Raw genomic sequence first — 20,258 nt, 5'->3', positions numbered from 1 at the left:
GTTGTGGAAAATGTTCACAGTCATTTTATCAACAAATAGCCAAACACTGGAAACAACTCAAATGTCCGTCCGCAGACAATAAACAAATTGATAGATTTATGCAATAATATACTACTTAGTAATAAAGAGGAACAAATTACTTTTTAAATCAACAACATGAAGAAATTTCACATTCATAACGCTCAGTGGAAGAAGTTGAATTTTCAAAATACATATAATACAGCCATGTGCAGTGGCTCACACCTGTAATCCCAGTGCTTTGGGAGGCCAAGGTGGGAGGATCGCTTGAGACCACGAGTTTGAGACCTATAATATGCATCAATTTATACAAAATTGTAGAACAGGCAATGTTATCTAAGGTGAAAACATTCAGAACAATTTATTTAAAAGACAGTAATAAGCAGTTAAATGAAAACCTCTATATGCTTAGAAATGTAAAAAACACAACCTGATAACTCATGGGTTAAATCAATTATAATTTTTTTTTTTTTTTTTTTTGAGACGGAGTCTTGCTCAGTCACCCAGGCTGGAGAGCGGTGGTATGATCTTGGCTCACTGCAACCTCCAACTCCTGGGTTCAAGTGATTCTCCTGCCTCACCCTCCCGAGTAGCTGGGATTACAGGTGCATGCCATCATGCCCAGTTAATTTTTGTATTGTTAGTAGAGACAGGGTTTCACAGGTTGGCCAGGCTGGTCTCAAACTCCTGACCTCAAATGATCCACCCGCCTGAGCCTCCTAAAGTGCTGGGATTACTGGCGTGAGCCACCGCACCTGGCCATAATTTTTTTTTTTTAAATTAGAACTAGGCTGGTGACAGTGGGTCACACCTGTAATCTCAGCACTTTTAGGAGGCTGAGGCGGGTGTATCACCTCAGCCCAGGAGTTCGAGACCATCCCGGGGAACATGGCAAAACCCCATCTCTATGAAAAATACAAAATTAGCCAAGTGTGGTGGCACGCGCCTGTAATCCCAGCTACTTGATAGGCTGAGCAGGGAGGATCACTTGAACCCAGGAGGCGAAGATTGCAGTGAGCCCTGATTGAGCCACTGCACTCCAGCCTAGTTGAAAGAGTGAGACCCTGTCTCTAAAAAATAAAAATTTTAATTTTAAAAATAAATTAGAACTGGATGACAATGAAAATAAAATATATCAAAAGTCATGGTGCAGGGCACGGTGGCTCACGCCTGTAATCCCAGCACTTTGGGAGGCTGAGGCGGGCAGATCACAAGCTCGGGAGTTCGAGACCAGCCTGGCTAACATGGTGAAACCCTGTTTCTACTAAAACTACAAAAAATTAGCCAGGCGTGGTGGTGCATGCCTGTAATCCCAGCTACTTGGGAGGCTGAGGCAGGAGAATTGCTTGAACCCAGGAGGCAGAGGTTGCAGTGAGCCGAGATCGCCCCATTGCTCTCCAGCTTGGGCAACAAGAGCGAAACTCCATTTCAAAAGAAAAAAAAATCAATACATGCTATCCTGTATGAAATAAATAAATATTAAAAAGACAATATATGAGTACAGAAACACTAGAGATTAAAAAAGTTTTAACTAACTACTCTGAATAAATGCATGCTAATGAATTTATGACTTAAATGAAGTGGGCAAATTCCTAGAATAATATAGCAAAAAAGAAAAACCTGGCCAGATGTGGTGGCTCAAGCCTGTAATCCCAGCACTTTGGGAGGCTGAGGTTGGTGAATCACATGAGATCAGGAGTTCGAGACCAGTCTGGGCAACGTGGTGAAACTCTGTCTCTACTAAAAATACAAAAATTAGCCTCACGTGGTGGCACACACCTGTAATCCCAACTAGCTGGGAGGCTGAGGCACAAGAATCCCTTGAACCTGGGATGTAGAGTCTGCAGTGAGCCAAGATCATGCCACAGCACTCCAGCCTGGGTAACAGAGCAAGACTGTCTCAAAAAAGAAAAAAAAAAAAAACCCGACACAAAAAGGGATAGAGTTTTACAATTTCTAAAGAAATTGAATCAGTATTATTAAAAGATTTCTAAACACACAGGACACAAAGTCCATGGTTTTGAAAGTTATTTCCACTAAATTATCAAGAAATAATTTCAATCTTATACAAATTCTTCTGGAGCATTGAAAAAGAGGGAACTCAGAAACTCCCCTAAATATTCAATGAAGGCTATATAACGATAAAAATAAGAAAAGGACAAGAAGAGAAAGACAAATTTCAGGGTAATCTCCTTAATAACCATAGATAATAAATTCCTTTACAATATGTTAGAAAATTGAGTCCAGAAATATATAAAAAGCTAATACAATGTCCAAGTTGAATTTATCACAGAATGCAATGGTGAATTAACATTAGAATAATCAACAAATGTAACTTATCACATAAGTGAGGAAAATCATGAGGCCTTCTCAGTGACTGCACAAAAAGCATTTAATTGGCCGGGCGTGGTGGCTCACGCCTGTAATCCCAGCACTTTGGGAGGCTGAGGCGGGTGGATCACCTGAGGTCAGGAGTTGGAGACTAACCTGGCCAACCTGGCGAAACCCCATCTCTACTAAAAATACAAAAATTAGCCGGGCATGGTGGCGCACGCCTGTAATCCCAGCTACTCGGGAGGCTGAGGCAGGAGTATCGCTTGGACCCGGGAGGTGGAGGTTGCGGTGAACTGAGATTGTGCCACTGCACTCCAGCCTGGGCAACAGAGTAAGACTCCAGTTCAAAAAAAAAAAAAAAAAAAAAAGTAGGCAAAATATTTAAACAGGTACTTTACAAAAGAAAATATAAGCAAGATAAATAAGTGCAAGAAAAAATCCTAAACATCGTTAGTCTTTAGGGAAATAAAGATTAAAACCATGATAGTGTATAACTCATACATATTAGAATGTCTAAAATTAAAAGACTGACCACACCAAGTGTTGGCAAAAAGGTGAAGCAACTGGAACTTTCTCTTTTTAATTTTTAATTTTCATGGATACATAATAGTTTTACATATTTATGGGGTACATGTGATATTTTGATACAAGCGTACACTGTGTAATGACCAAATCAAAGTAATTAGAATATCCATCAACTCAAACATTTAGCATTGCTTTGTGCTGGGAACATTCCAAATCTACTCTTGTAGTTATTTTGAAATATACAATAAATTATTGTTAATAATAGTCGCCCTATTGTGCTACCAAACACTCGATCTTATTCCTACAATCTAACTATATTTTTGCAGCACTAATCACATGCTTTAGTTCCATCACCCATTAACCAGCTCCTTTTTATCCTCCCTGAATACTATGCTTCCCAGCATCTAGTAGCCATCATTCTACTATCTACCTCCAAGAGATCAATTTTCTTAGCTCCCCCATCAGTGAGAACATGAGACACTTGTCTTTCTGTGCCTGGCTTATTTCACTTAACATAATGTTCTCTAGTTCCAGCCATGTTGTTGCAAGGGACAGGATTTTATTTTATTTTTATTATTATTTTTTCGAGACAGAGTCTTGCTCTGTTGCCAAGGCTGGAATTCAGTGATGTGATCACAGCTCACTGCAGTCTTGACCTCCCAGGCTCAAGCTATCCTCCTGCCTCACCCTCCCAAAGTATTGGGATTACAGGTGTGAACCACCGTGCCTGGCAATATTATTCTTTTCTATGGCTGAATAATATTCCACTGTGTATCTATACCACATTTTCTTTTTCTTTTCTTTTTTTCTTTTTTCTTTTTTTTTTTTTTTGAGATGGAGTCTCACTCTGTCACCCAGGCTGAGTGCAGTGGCATGATCTCAGCTCACTGCAACCTCTGCCTCCCCGGTCCAAGCGAGTCTCCTGCCTCAGCCTCCCCAGTAGCTGGGATTACAGGTGCGTGCCACCACACCAGGCTAATTTTTGTATTTTTAGTAGAGATGAGGTTTCTCCGTGTTGGCCAGGCTGGTCTTGAACTCCTGACCTCAAGTGATCCACTCGCCTTGGCCCTGAAAAGTGCTGGGATTACGGGCGTGAGCCACTGTGCCTGGCCACCACCTTTTCTTTATCCATTTATCCGTTGGTAGACACAGTGGAATTGTTGATTCCATATCTTGGCTATTGTGAACAGTGCTGCAATAAACATGAGAGTGCAGATATATCTCCAGTATGATGATTTCCTTTCTTTTGGGTAGATACCCAACAGTGGGATTGAAACCGTTAACAGGTCTGTTACCTGATGTACCCAGCAAGTTAATACCCTGAGAATGTTAATATTCTCTGGGTTGCAGCAGATAAAGAGGTTTAATTATAGGGTTGCCGAACGAGGAGATGGAAAGAAAGTTCAAATGCATTTCTCTGAGGAGTTTGGGCTAAGGTATTTAAGGGCTCCGGAGTGAACTGAAGTGTGGAGATCATTGATTGGTCCAGGAGGGAAGGGTGAAGTCATAGGATAGGATGAAGAAACGATTCTCATGTTGATTCTATTCCTCTGTGGGGGTCTTTGAACTGGTGTTTTGGTGGAATTGGGGATCTGAAAAACATCTTGAGCAATTCTTAAACAATAGCCTCATGGTTTTAACATCAGTTCTGTCTCTACAGGAACAATGGGGATGCAAATAGTCAGACAACGGTGCTACAGGGACTTCAAGTTACAAGGATGTGGACCAAAGTGCAGCCTGATTATAACTCCATTTCTGTCCAGAATTCTTCTTAACCCTGTGAGGATGACTTCAGGACTCCTGGATCATATTGCACTTCTATATTTAGTTTTTCGAGGAACCTGTTTTCCATAGTGGCTGTACGAGTTTACATTCCCACCAGCAGTGTACCAGTTCTCTGAGACAGGCTTGCCGGCATCGTCAGTTTTGGCTTTTTGATAATAGCCATTTAAACTGGGGTGAGATGATCTCTCATTGTGGTTTTGATTTGTGTTTCTCCGATGATGTTGAGCATTTTTTTTCTTTTTCTTTTTTCTTTTTTTTTTTTATAGAGACAGGATTTCACCATGTTGCCCAGGCTGGTCTTGAACTCCTGGGCTCAAGCGATCCTCCTGCCTCAGCCTCCCAAAGTGCTGGGATTACAAGCATGAGCTACTGCACCTGACCTAAAATTTTTTTTAATAGAAATGGGGGGCATTTTTTCATATACCTGATGACCATTTGTATGTCTTCTTTTGAAAAATGTGTAATCAGGTCTACTCCCATTTAAAAACCTGATTCTTTGTATTTTTTCTATTGGGTTGTTTAGATTCCTTATGTATTCTGGTTATTTTAGTCCCTTGTCAGTTGAATAGTTTGCAAATATTTTCTGTTATTCTGTAGGTTGTCTCTCCCCTTTGTTGATTGTTTCCTTTGCTGTGCAGAAGTGTTTTAGCTTCACGTGATCCAATTTACCCATTTTTGCTTTGATTGCCGTGATTTTGAGGTCTTACTCAAGAAATCTTTGTCCAGACCAATGTCCTGAAGCATTTCCTCAATGTCTTTTCCTAGTAGTTTTATAGTTTCGGGTCTTACATTTAAATCATTAATCGATTTTGATTTAATTTTTGTATATGGCGAGACATAGGGGTCTAGTTTTGTTCTTGTGCATATGGATATCTGGTTTACCAGGCACCATTTATTGAAAAGACTGTCCTTTCTCCAATGCATGTTCCTGGCACCTTTGTTGAAAGTGAGTTGATTGTAAATGCATGGATTTATTGGAATTTTGTACTCTGCTGGTGGGGAATGTGAGGTGGAAGAACCACTTCAGAAAACTCTTTGCCAGTTTCTTTTTCTTTCTTCTTTCTTTTCTGCGTTCTTCTTTCTTTTTCTTTTCTTTTTTTTTGGAGAAAGGGTCTTGCTCTGCAACCCAGGCTGGAGTACAGTGACATGATCTTGGCTCACTGCAGCCTCAACCTCCCAGGCTCAAGCGATCCTCCCACCTCAGCCTCTCAAGTAGCTGGGACTACAGGCGCACATCATGATGTCTGGTTAATTTTTTGTATTTTTTGTAGGGACAGGATTTCACCATTTTGTCCAGGCTGCTTTCGAACTCCTGAGCTCAAGCAATCCACCTGCCTTGGCCTCCTAAAGTGTTGAGATTACAGGTGTGAGCCACTGCCCTGGCCTGTTTGTCAGTTTCTTAAACACACACTTTGTATATCACCCATACATTTCACTGCTAGGTATTTACTGAAGACAAACGAAAGCACATTGTCATACAAAGACTTGCTGGTGTTAATCATGGGGGAGGCTGTTCATGCTGCGGGCGCGGGGGTACCTAGGAAATCTCTGCACCTTCCACTCAATTTTCCTGTAAAACTAAAACTACTCTAAAAAATTAAGTCTTATTTTTTTTTTTTGAGATGGAGTCTTGCTCTGTGGCCCAGGCTGGAGTGCAATGGCTTGATCTCAGCTCACTGTAACCTCTGCCTCCTGGGTTCAAGTGATTCTCCTGCCTCAGCCTTCTGAGTAGCTGGGATTACGGGTGCATGCCACCATGCCCAGCTGATTTTTTGTAGTTTTAGTAGAGACAAAGTTTTACCATGTTGGCCAGGCTGGTCTTGAACTTGTGACCTTGTGATCTGCCCACTTCAGCCTCCCAAAGTGCTGGGATTACAGGCATGAGCCACCACAGCCAGCCATAATTTTTTTTTTTTTTTTTTAATTAGAACTAGGCTGAGCATGGTGGCTCACACCTCTAATATCAGTATTTTTGGGAGGCCGAGGAGGGTGGATCACTTTATCCCAGGAGTTCGAGATCATCCTGGGCAACATGGTGAAACCCCATCTCTATGAAATATACAAAATTAGTCAGGTATGGTGGCATGCAACTGTAGTCCCAGCTACTCGAGAGGCTGACGGGGGAGGATCAGTTCAACCCAGGAGGTGGAAGGTGCAGTGAGCCCGGATTGAGCCACTGCACTCCAGCCTAGGTGAAAGAGTGAGATCCTCACCCTCAGGTACTCCTTTATAGCAATGCAAAACAGATGAATGCACCTTCCTATAAAGAAAACACTTGGCCCATTTACCTTTACTGGTGAGTTTTCCAACATTTTAAGAAAAAGGTAACAATGGTGTTATACAAAACTCTTTAAGGAAATAGAAAAAGAGGAAATACTTTTCCAACCCATTTTATGAGACCCATTTGTCCCTGACACCAAACCCTGATGTGGACATTGTAAGAAAGAAAGATTGTACTGTAGTCCAATCTTTCATGGCTTGGATGTGAAATGCTAATAAAAAGTTAGCCAGTAAATTACAGCGATATATAAAAATGTGGCTGGGCGCGGTGGCTCACACCTGTAATCCCAGCACTTTGGGAAGCCAGGGTGGGTAGATCACCTGAGGTCAGGAGTTCGAGATCAGCCTGGTGAAACCCTGTCTCTACTAAAAATACAAAAATTAGCCGGGTGTGGTGGCACGTACCTGTGATCCCAGCTACTTGGGAGGCTGAGGCAGGAGAATTGCTTAAATCTGAGAGGTGGAGGTTGCAGTGAGCTGAGATCACGCGACTGCACTCCAGCCTGGGTGACGGAGCGAGACTCTGTCTCAAAAAAGAAAAAAAAAAGTGAACACCTCACAACCAAGTTGCCTTTATATTAGGAAAACAGCCCATCATCTCTGTGCAAAAAAGCTTCTGCACACCCCTGATCTCAGCCTGTGGCCTCTTCTTTTCCCTCCCTCACTTCTTGGTGGTCTTAATGGCTTGGAATAACCCCTAAGACCACCAAGACTCATGACTTGGAACACCACCTATGTGTTGATGACTCCCAAATTTGTAGCTTCAATCCTAACATTTTCCTAACTGTACACATCCAGGCGCCCATCCATCCTTTCCCCTTGGATGTCTTACAGGCATCTCCTAACTGATGTCGAAACTATACTCTGAGACCCTCCCAAACAATCTGTATGTAACCCATGAGACTTTCATAGCTCAGTTCCCTTCATTGAGCTCCTAGGCACCAAACATGGAACAATTTTGACACCACCTCCCTTTATATAATTCATTTATTACCCTCTCACTTCCATTTCAAATTATGCCCAGAATCTGACTACCTCTCACCGCCTCTTCTCACTGCCAGATAGCATATTTTTATTATGTATCTGCTAGCATGTAAGCTTCATGAAGGCAGGAGCTTTATGTCTTTCATTACTGCTAAATTCCAGTGCCCAGAACAGGGCCTGACACATAGTAGGAACCCCGTCAATGTAATTTTTTTAAATGAGACAGGGTCTCACTCTCTCAGGCTGGAGTGCAGAGTCGTGATCACGGCTCATTGCAGCCTTGACCTCCCCAGGCTCAAGCAATCCTCTCATCTCAGCCTCCCAAGCAGTTAGAACTACAGACATGTGCCACCACCCCAGCTAATTTTTTGGTGTGTTTTGTAGAAACAGGGTTTGCTATGTTGCCCAGGCTGCTCATGAACTCCTGGAGTCAAGTGATCCACCCACCCCGGTCTCCCAAAGTGCTGGGATTACAGGCGTGAGCCACCATACCCAGCCCCCTTCAATATTTTTACAAATAATGACCTATAGTGTTTTTAAATACATCACACATCTTAAAAGATTGATACCATCTCCTCTGTAAGGATGTTGAGCCACAGGTGCACATTCATAAACTGTGTGTGAGTGTAAATTGTTACAGCTTTTTAAAAAATAGACTTTATGCCGGGCATGGTGGCTCATGCCTGTAATCCCAGCACTTTGGGAGGCCGAGGTGGGTGGATCACGAGGTCACGAGTTCAAGACCAGCCTGGCCAACATGGTGAAACCCCCGTCTCTACTAAAAATACAAAAATTAGCTGGGCATGCTGGCTCACACCTGTAATCCCAGCTACTCAGGAAGCTGAGGCAGGAGAATTGCTTGAACCAGGGAGATGAAGGTTGCAGTGAGCTGAGTTCGAGCCATTGTACTCCAGCCTGGGCAACAGGGCAAGACTCAGATTCAAAAAAAAAAAAGACTATATTTTTTAGAGTAGTTTTTGTTTTACAGCAAAATTGAGTAGAAGGTGCAGAGATTTCCCAGGTACCCCCGTGCCTGCAACATGCACAGCCTCCCCCATGATCAACATCCTGCACCAGTGTCGTGCATTTGCTACAATCAGTAAACACGACACATCATTGTCACTCAGAGTCCAAGTTTACAACAGGCTCACTCATGGCCTTCTACGCTCTGTGGGTTTCAACAAATGTACAATGACATCTATCCACCATGTTAGTGGCATGCAGAGTATTTTCACTGCCCTAAAAATGTTTTGTACTTCACCTATTTATCCTCCCTCAATGTGACAGCCTTTTTAGAGGTCAACTTGAGGGTATCTATTGAAATTTTAAAGATGTGTATCTTTTGACCCAGAAATTTTATTTCTTGTAATCCATTGGAGAAAACACTTGCATTGTACACAAAGAATAAATATGAATATGTTCTCTGCAACATCTAAATAGTGAAAAATGAAAACTCCTTGAATGCCCCTGAGTAAGGAGATTGCTGCTGAACAAAGTGTGGTCCTTCTTTGCATGGAATATCACACAGCAGTAAAAAGAAAGAACTCGTTCTTGTGCTGACAAGGAAAGAGAAAGTCATACTTTTAAGAGGGAAATTTAAGTGGCATAGTCATATGTACAGTGTGTTCTATCAGTTAAAGTATATGTATATAATTTCTATACATGCTTGTGAGCATAGATGGAAAAATTCTGAAAGGTTAAATATCAGACTCATAGTTACTATTTCTGGGGGATGAGATGAAGGGAGATACAAGGCAAATTGTGTTTATTCTGTATTGATCTGGATTTCTTAATTTCTCTCTCCCCCCCCTTTCTCTCTCTTCCTCCTTTATTTCTCTTTCTTTCTTTCTTCCTTCCTTCTTTCCTTCCTTCCCTCCTTTCTTTCTCTCTCTCTCTCTTTCTTTCTTTCTTCTTTTTCTTCTTTCTTTTTTTCTTCTTTTCTTCTTTTTTTTTTGTGGAGACAGGGTCTCACTGTGTTGCCCAGGCTGGAGTGCAGTGGTGCTATCATAGCTCACTGCAGCCTAGAACTCCTGGACTCAGGTGATTCTCCCACCTATAGGAAGTATAGGCATGCACCTGGAACTACAGGCATATGCACCACTACGCCCAGCTAATTTTTTTTTATTTTTGTAGAGACAGGGTCTCACTCTGTTGCCCAGACTGGTCTTGAATTCCTGAGCTCAAGTGATCCTCCCACCTTGGCCTCCCAAAGTGCTGGGATTACAGGTGTGAGCCACCACACCCAGCCTGGACTTCTTTTAAATGAGAATATACCTATTCATTTCCTGTGTATTAAAAATAAGTTGAAAAAGGCAGGAAAACAAATGAACAGACAAAAAGTTGGTATCACTAGCATTGTTATTTAGAAGGGGTCGGCAGAGGGTGCTGAATATTGAGTCATATCTAAATGATGACCTGCTTACGTTCAAGAGCAGCTAGAAATCCACACTTAGGTTAGTTAGAATAGTCCTCATAGCTCAGTGGAAACCTGACCTCTGTGAAGCAGATTAGTATTCTTTATTGCCAGAGGCAGTGGATATAATAACCATGTTATCTATAGCTAACAGTTCCTGTGTGGTTTACAGGTAATGTATATTTCAACAAGCATCATGCAAATGAGTTAATGCTAAAATGAGCCCACTCCTTCATTCTTTAGGAATATGAGCAAAATTAAGAATGGTTCTTGGATCTGTTTACTGAACGTCTTGATTCTCTAAAACAATCCTCAGCCAGTCACAGTGGCTCATGCCTGTAATCTCAGCACTTTGGGAGGCTGAGGCAGGAGGATCGCTTGAACTCAGGAGATCGAGACCAGCCTGGGCAAGATAGCAAGACCTTGTCTCTACTAAAAATAAAATTAAAAAAAATTAGCTAGGCATGGTGGTGCTCCTGTAGTCTCAGCTACTTGAGGGGCTGTGGTGTGAGGATCTCTTGAGCCCAGGAGGTAGAGACTGCAGTGAGCCAAGATTGTGCCACTGCATTGCAGGATGGGCAACAGAGCAAGACTGTCTCAAAAATAAGTAAATACATGGCTGGGCATGGTGGTTCACACCTGTAATCCCAGCACTTTGGGAGGCCGAGGTAGGCGGATCACCTGAGGTCAGGAGTTCGAGACCAGCCTGGCCAACATGGTGAACCCCATCTCTACTAAAAATACAAAAAAGTAGACAGGCATGGCGGCACGTGCCTGTAATCCCAGCTACTCAGGAGGCTGAGGCAGGAGAATCGCTTGAACCCAGGAGGCAGAGGTTGCAATGAGCTGAGATTGTGCCACTGCACTCCAGCCTGGGTGACAGAGCAAGACTCCATTTCAAAAATAATTAAATAAATACATAAATAATAAAATGATCTTAGAAAAGAGTGGCTAATAGTGAAAACAGTCAATATCCAAATTAGTCTGTTCAGGGTATTTAAAGTGTTTAAAGACACCTGGAACAGGGGAGTAACTCAAACCGCGCAAAGATGTTGTGAGAATGTAGCCATTATCCGCTGATTAACAACCAAGACTTAGGAAGCAGCAGGTGAGACAGTCTAAGCCCACCTGTAAAGAAGATTGGTGTGCTTTGAAAACGATCCCTTTAGCTGTTCAGTAACACTAACTGATCGCCTGATTGAAAACCTAAACTTCTCTGAGAATAGAAAACAACAGAATTTTTACTGCGGGTTTTTCTCACAGCCACCCCGAGGAATTTCTGATTTGCAAAACTGGAGAGTTGAGCTCTGAAATGGGGATGTACTGAAATGAAGTTATCACTTTCCAGTGAGACTGAACTTTTTACTTTCCTAGTCACAAGCCTTTGAATGTACTAAAAAAGCCCGGGCGCAGTGGCTCCCACCTGTAATCCCAGCACTTTGGGAGACTGAGGTGGGTGGATCACCCGGGAGGCAGAGGTTGGAGTTCCTGAGGTCAGGAGTTCCAGACCAGCCTAACCAATATGGTGAAACCCCATCTCTACTAAAATACAAAAATTAGCGGGCATGGTGGTGCACGCCTATAATCCCAGCTACTCAGGAGGCTGAGGCGGGAGAATCGCTTGAACCTGGGAGGCGGAGGTTGCAGTGAGCCGAGATCATGCCACTGCACTCCAGCCTGGGCAACAGAGTGAGGGCAACAGCCTGGGCAACAGAGTAGGCAACAGATATGACTGAATATTCAGCACCCTCTGCCGACCCCTTCTAAGTAACAATGCTATTGATACCAACAGAAAGAAAGTGCTTAAAAAAAAAATTTAAGGTGATTTTGGGGAGGACAATTGCAATATGAAATGAAAAATCAGCACAAATCCTAAGGTATGTGGCTTTTGGGGTTTTATTTGAGGAGTATTTTCCCTGGACTCAACTGTTGAGATTGGGAGGGCATGACCATGTCAAGGGTCTGGCGTGTGCTGAGTGCTTTCACGTAACTCTTCTGACATAATTTCTCCAGCATCCTAGGAGGATGGGTGGGTGGTATCTGTGTTTTACAGAGAAATAAATCCCGTGTCGTGAGTCTGGGTTAGCCACCTGAGGTCACATGCAGGCAGGATCAGAATTTGAAACCAGGTCTGCTTGATTCCCACAGCAGCTGGGGGTTCCGAGACCCCATGCTGTCCTTCCTGGGTGGCCACTCCTGTAGCCCCTGTGTACGCATTCCCGAATTTTTCTGTTTCATGGTTTTTCCTGTTCAGATAAAGTTTGTTGAGGGCAGGAAGTTGGTTTTATTCATGTTTGAATACTCAGTGTCCTACTGAAACTATCTCAAAATAACTTTTTATTTTTATCTCAACCAATTGCTAAAATAAATTCTGATTCCTCATAGCAAGGATGAAACCACTTAAAGTTCCAAGACAGACATTAGAAGCAGGAGAATTTCAGGAGAGACATAGTAAAGAAAAATATATTAAGAGAATGGACCTCATGGGTTTGAGTGTTCTAGGAATCAATTCATGAGTCAATTGGCACCTTGTGATGAAGGGAAGATAAATACTTAGAAAAATAAGCAAATTATTAACCTAGAGGAAATAAAGTTTCATGAGAAAATAAATGCAATCATAGTACAGTATAAATGGCTCAGTGGGTAATATTTACACAGCTGTAATCATGAATGTTGAATACTGAGTATTGATCTCACCGAAACTTGTGATAGAGCTTTATTGGGGAGATATGTGTGCAGCATAGGAGAGGAAAATTCCAGTCTTCTAGGGCAGACAGTCAATGGAAAAGTCAAGAAAGAGCAGTATAAGCATATTGTTTAAAAATATGGAGTTGGCCGGGCTGGTGGCTCACACCTGTAATTCCAGCACTTTAGGAGGCTGAGGCAGGAGGATCACGAGGTCAGGAGATCGAGACCATCCTGGCTAACACGGTGAAACCCCGTCTCTACTAAAAATACAAAAAATTAGCCGGGCATGGTGGCGGGCACCTGTAGTCCCAGCTACTCTGGAGGCTGAGGCAGGAGAATGGCGTGAACCCGGGAGGTGGAGCTTGCAGTGAGCCGAGATTGCGCCACTGCACTCCAGCCTGGGCAACAGAGCGAGACTCCAACTTGAAAAAAAAAAATGGAGATAAGGCCGGGCACGGTGGCTCATGACTGTAATCCTAGCACTTTGGGAGGCCAAGGCAGGTGGATCACAAGATCAGGAGTTCGAGAGCAGCCTGACCAACATGGTGAAACCCCGTCTCTACTAAAAATACAAAAATTAGCCAGCTGTGGTGGCGGGCGCCTGTAATCCCAGCTACTCAGGTGGCTGAGGCAGGAGAATTGCTTGAAGAGAGGCAGAGGTTGCAGTAAGCTGAGATCACACCAATGCAATCCAGCCTGGGCAACAGAGCGAGACTCCGTCTCAAAAATAAAATAAAATAAAATAAAAATAATGATAATAATAAAATAAAAATATGGAGTTAAATCAACTGGCAGAAAAAAAGCAGGTGCCAGGGCTGGAAGTGGGTGCTTCCCAGGAACAGAGCTCAATGGGGAACTGCAGAGCTAGGGGACCATTATTTTTAATTGTAAGCATTTTCACTGTAAAATGTTTGATTTTTAAAGATAAGCACACTTATTACTTCGATAGAGATAAAACTCAAGCCATAAAAGGAAAGTGAGGGGCCAGGCACAGTGGCTTGGGTCTAAAATCCCAGAGGCTAGGGTGGCTGAGGCAGAAGGAGCACTTGAGGCCAAGAGTTTGAAAGAACCTGGGTAGGATAGCAAGACCCTGTCTCTTCAAAAGATAATTTAAAAAAGATTTAATCAGGTATGGTGGCATGATCCTGTAGTCCCAACTTCTTTGGAGGCTGAGGAAGGAGGATTGCTCGAGCCCAGGAGGTTGAGGTTGCAGTGAGCCATGACTGTGCCACTGCGCTCCAGCCTGGGTGACAGAACGAGACCCCAGCTCCTTTTTTTTTTTTTTGAGACGGGGTCTCGCTGCGATGCCCAGGCTGGAGTGCAATGGCGCCATCTTGGCTCACTGCAACCTCCACCTCCTGGGATCAAGCGATTCTCCTGCCTCAGCCTCCTGAGTAGCTGGGATTACAGGCACACGTCACCATGCCCGGCTAATTTTTGTATTTTTAGTAGAAACAGGGTTTCACCATGTTGGCAAGGCTGGGCTCAAACTCCTGAGCTTGGGTGATCCGCCCACCTCGGCCTCCCAAAATGCTGGGATTACAGGTGTGAGCCACTGCACCTGGCGGAGACCCCAACTCTTAAAAAAAAAAAAAAGAAAAAAATAAAGTGAGTGGCAGCTGGGACTGGCTTTGGGGTGGAAACCACATCCTGAGTTGAACCTTTAGACCATGGAGAAGTTTCTGAGGCACTTAAGCACGAATTTTTTCATGATTGGTCATGTGATGCATCACATAATTTTTGGTAACCAAACTGAAATAATAAAAAGTAAATTTGCAGGGTTTCAGTACTATAGTTGTCAGTACTGTACTTACATAGCACCCCATGGAAAATAAAACAAGACAAACCAAATATTACATAAGCACATATTGCTACTCTAACTTCTTCTGTCTTATGTTACTGTCATCCAAGGAGAAAATTTAAGCATAGCTTTCATAAAAATAGCTCGCCTGCACTGAACATGCGCTATATATATGCCAGAGTCTGCAGAAACCACATCCTGCATTTAACCTTTGGATCACTGAAGAGTTTCTGAAATGGTAAGCATGAATTACTGCACAATCCACCATGTCCAGACAGATATAGTTAAAGTGGACTAATATTAAATATAGCATTCATTTTTAGGGTTGTAAGAGTGACACAGAGAACCCATACACAAGAGAAACTAAAATGGAGTAAAGCAAACCATCTTACTTCAGCACCTGTTACTGTTCCAACGACTGCCTGATCACGCCTCTCCAGCCCAGGATGATGTTCTGAGGAATGTTTTTAATTTTAATTGTGAACATTTACTGAGCACTTAGAATGTGCCTGGCAGTCTTCAATTATTTATTTATTTATTTAGAGACGGAGTCTGGCTTTGTCGCCCAGGCTGGAGTGCAGTGGTGTGATCTTGGTTCACTGCAACCTCTGCTTCCCGGGTTCAAGCAATTCTCATGTTTCAGCCTCTTGAGTAGAGTAGCTGGGATTACAGGTGCCCACAACTATGCCTGGCTAATTTTTGTATTTCTAGTAGAGACGGGGTTTCTCCATGTTGGTCAGGCTGGTCTCGAACTCCAGACCTCAAGTGATCTGCCTGCCTCTGCCTCCCAAAGTGCTGGGATTACAGTTTGTGAGCCACCGTGCCTGGACTGTCTTCAATTTTTAGATACTTACAGAAGAGTTTATGTTTCAATTTGGGGTTTCCAGGTCTATGCATCAAGAGTTCATAATGTGTGAATAGACAAACTCTTACCTAATTTTCAAGGCAGTGTGAAGTTTGTAAAGAAACAACAGGTTTACTCTGGACACTGCCTGGAAGTGTATGAATTGTTTATAGCGGAGCATGTAGGTGTCTCATACACAGCAAATTAACATGATGGCATTTTAATCAAATCTTCTTCTATCTGGTCAAATGATGAGTACGGTGATATAATGTACTAAGGGTGAGCCACAGGTGTATACAGCTTGGCATGGGGAAAAAAAAGAACAACCAACCTCTTTATAAGGAACAGTGCCAGGTGCAGACAGCCCACAAAGGCCTGATTTCCTTTTTTTTTTTTTTTTAGACAGAGTCTTGCTCTGTCACCCAGGCTGGGGTGCAGTGGTGTGATCATAGCTCACTGCAGCCTCAACCTCCCTGGGCTCAAGCAATCCTCCTACCTCAGCCTCCTGAGTAGCTGAAATTACACGCATGCACCACCACGCCTGACTAACATTTTACTTTTTGTAGAGATGGGGTCTCACTATGTTGCCCAGGCTGATCTTGAACTCCTGGGCTCAAGTGATCCTCCTGCTTTGGTCTCCCAAAGTGTTGGGATTACAGGTGTGAGCCACGATGCCTGGCCAGGCCTGGTTTCATGACAGCTGATGAAGTGGATGGACAGGGCCAACTTTCTGCAGGGCTGGGTTGCACCATGCTCCAAGTGGGAGCCAATGTCTACTGAATACCTACTAGGTGGTTTATGTGCACTGTCTCATTCATTGTCACTCCTCTTTTACAGCTGTGGGAACTGTGGCCTACAAGTTCCCAAGGATCACAGCTAGCAGATAAGGGCCCAGTCCATGCTTTACCTCAATTCTTCTAGTCTGGACTGTAACAGCAATGCTCCCTGCATCTGTGAGCTCACAGCTCTGAAGTGCACAGAATTTCCTGTCTGAGCACTGTGGGTGTTTCCTGAAATAATCTGCTGGGTCAGAGGCTGATGCACGCTGTCTGTGCAGTCTTTGACATTTATTTCTGTTTTGCTCCACCTCCGTTTGCACGGAGGCTTTGGATTTATGAAGATTTAGCCGGAATGGGAAATCCAGGAAGAAGCCGGGTGGAGTGGGAAAGTGTCAAGAGAAGCGACTGATTTATTTATCTAACCTGGGGTTACCCTAGATAGGGTTTTTTTTTTTTCTCTTTCTTAACAATGACAATAAAATATTTTTAGCCCAGCTTTAGTCTCTTAGACTGCACACAATCCCCGTGCATTTCCTGAAGCCTGGTTCTTAGAAACACAGAGGACTCCTCACGCTGGTGTGGAACTCAGCATCCTGGTTTTAGTACCTGTTTATGTTTGTTATAGGGACAGTGGTAGCCACTATCTGAAAGTTTTACAAGAACTCAATGGGAAAGGAGAGGATGTGTTCAGGCAATTCTTAACGAGCTGTTGAGAAGAGGGCAGAGAGTCAGAGAGAACTGGTAGATAACAGCTGTTTCAAGGCCCACACAGGGAGGGAGGTGTGTTGGATCCTCCAGCCCTAGTTGAACCACCCGAGGACACCATGTGGAGAAGGATAAGTTATGCCTACTGAGCTCTGCCAAACTCCACAGAATCATGAGTAACAAATGCTGTTTTGACCAACCAAGTTTGGGTGTACTTTGTTACACAGCTATAGCTGACTGAGACAGATACTTATTAGGAAGAACCAAAATGAAGGGTTCACAGATTCACAGGCCATGGTCAGATTCAAGTCAGCTAAACTCATGAGATGGAAAAGGTCCACAGAAGAAAGGGCGAGAGGCTAAGGCAGGAGCAGAGATAAACTGAGTCAACATGAAGGGGAAGATAAAGCCAGTTCTGTTTCCGGTCATCAGTCAGATGGCCTGATCCTTAGAGGAGTAGTTGGCATGATGTCTGCATGTGGCTGAAGTTCAAATAGTGTTTGTGGAATAAACAAATGAATTCATGAGGCAGTCAGCTTTTCTGTTCTACTTATCTTCATTCCTTCAGCAAAATACATTCCTCTCAACTGTGTCACCTGGTTTCTTGTTTATCCTGTGAGCCTTTTTTTTTGAAATGGAGTTTTGCTCTTGTTGCCCAGGCTGGAGTGCAGTGGCATTATCTCACCTCACTGCAACCTTCGCCTCCCGGCTTCAAGCAATTCTCCTGCCTTAGCCTCCCGAGTAGCTGAGATTACAGACATGTGCCACCACGTCTGGCTAATTTTTTATTTTTAGTAGAGATGGGGTTTCACCATATTGTCCAGGTTGGTCTTGAACTCCTGACCTCAAGTGATCCACCCGCCTCGGCCTCCCAAAGTGCTGGGATTACAGGTGTGAGCCACTGCGCCCGGCCCTGTGAGTCGTTTTATGCTCCTAATAATAGTGTCTTTGCTATATTTGTTCACTGTGATTCAAGTGGCTTTCCTTAGGCCAAATGTTAAGAAGTCCAAAATTCTTATACAGGGAATGCTGGGGAGGGGAAATTGGCTTGAAAGAGAGAACTAGTGGACTTGAAAAAAAAAAAACACTATATAGTAGAATATGCAAATCTTAAATGTACAACTCGATAAAAATTTTCATATATATACACAATGTAACCACCACTCAGATCAATATCTAGAACATTTTCCATCATCCCAGAAGTTTCCCTCATGTTTCTTCTCAGGCAAGACCTTTCCCCACTAAAAGGCAACCACTATTACAACTTCTACCATCATCGATTAATTCACCTGCTCTAGAACATCATATATATAGAACCATACAGCATGTATGTGTCTGACTTCTTTTGATCTACATAATGTTGGAGATTCATGCATGTCACTGTATCAGTAGTTTCTTCTTTTTAATTGTATAATATACCACAATTTATTTACCTTGTTGGTAAACAGTTTCTTTCCAATTTGGGGCTATTCTGAATAAAGCTATCATGAAGAGTTTCGTGCATGTCTTTTATAGATATATGTTCTAGATTGTTTCTAGTATGGAGCTATTATGAATAAAGCTTTCATGAACAGTTGCATGCATGTCTTTTATAGCTATATGCACTAATTTCTTTTGGGTAAATAGGAGTGAAATTCTGGGTCATGGAGTTGGGCATATGTTTAACTTCAGTGGATATTGTCCAACTGTTTTCTGAAATAGAAACATGGATTACTCTCCCTCTGACAATTAATGATAATTTCCATCTGCTCCATAGCCTTGCTAGCACTTAATATTGTCAGACTTTTACATTTCAGCCGTCCTGTCTGGTATGTGGTGGCATCTCACTGTGGTTTTCATGTATATTTCTCCCATGAGTGATGAGGTTGAACACTTTTTCATGCACTTATTGGTCATTTAGATATCTTCTTTATGAAGTGTTTGTTCAAGCCATTTGCCTATTTTCTAATTGAGCTGTTTTTTAATTGCTATATAGGTGTTTTAAAATATATTTTGCATATGAATATTTTGTCAGATATGTGTGTTGACAACATGTTCTCCCAGTCACTGGCTTGCCTAATAATGATGGTTTTTGCTTAATGTAAGTACTTAATTTTAACGAATCAAGATTTACCTTTAAAAAAAAAATAGGCCGGGCGCGGTGGCTCACACCTCTAATCTTAGCACTTTGGGAGGCTGAGGTGGGTGGATCACCTGAGGTCAGGAGTTCAAGACCAGCCTGGCCAACATGGTGAAACCCGTCTCTACGAAAAATACGAAAATTAGCCGGGTGTAGTGGCATGTGTCTGTAATCCCAGCTACCTGGGAGACTGAGGTAAGAGACTCACTGGAACCTGGGAGACAGAGGCTGCAGTGAGCCGAGCTGAGATCACACCACTGCACTCCAGCCTGGGTGACAAGAGTGAGTGAGACTCTGCCTCAAAAAAAAAAACAAAAAACATTATAACTTACATATAACATATAACATATGTAAGTTATAATGATAATATAGTGAACATGGCAAGCCTGCCCCAAACTTCAGCTCTTGAATGTGACCATTTGGAGCAGCATGCCTCTCCCTTATGCCAACCCCTGCCTCCCTCTCTACTCTTCAGAGGTAACGACTATCTTAAATTTTGTGTTTATCATTTTCATGCTTTTAAAAATAGTGTTAGCTAACATGACTATATCTCTGCTATAGTCTAAATGTGTCTCCCAAAATATGTGAGGTGGGGCCTAATGGGAGGTGTTTAGGTCATTCGGCCTCTGACCTCACGATTGGATTAATGCTGCTATAAAAAGGGCTAGCATGCCAGGTGCTGTGGCTTATGACTGTAATCCCAGCACTTTGGGAGGCTGAGGGGGGTGGATCACCTGAGGTCAGGAGTTCCATACCAGCCTGACCATTATGGTGAAACCCTGTCTCTAATAAAAATACAAAAATTAGCTGGGCGTGGTGGTGTGTGCCTGTAGTCCCAGCTACTTGGGAGGCTGAGACAAGAGAATCACTTGAACCTGGGAGGTGGATGTTGCAGTGAGCCAAGATTGCACCACTGCATGCCAGCCTGGGTGACACAGGAAGACTCCATCTCAAAAAAAAAAAAAAAAAAGAAAAAAGGGCTA

Source organism: Pan troglodytes, chromosome 8, assembly GCF_028858775.2.
Source record: "Pan troglodytes isolate AG18354 chromosome 8, NHGRI_mPanTro3-v2.0_pri, whole genome shotgun sequence".
Classification (NCBI taxonomy): Eukaryota; Metazoa; Chordata; class Mammalia; order Primates; family Hominidae; genus Pan; species Pan troglodytes.
Note: the sequence above shows the minus strand (reverse complement) of the source record.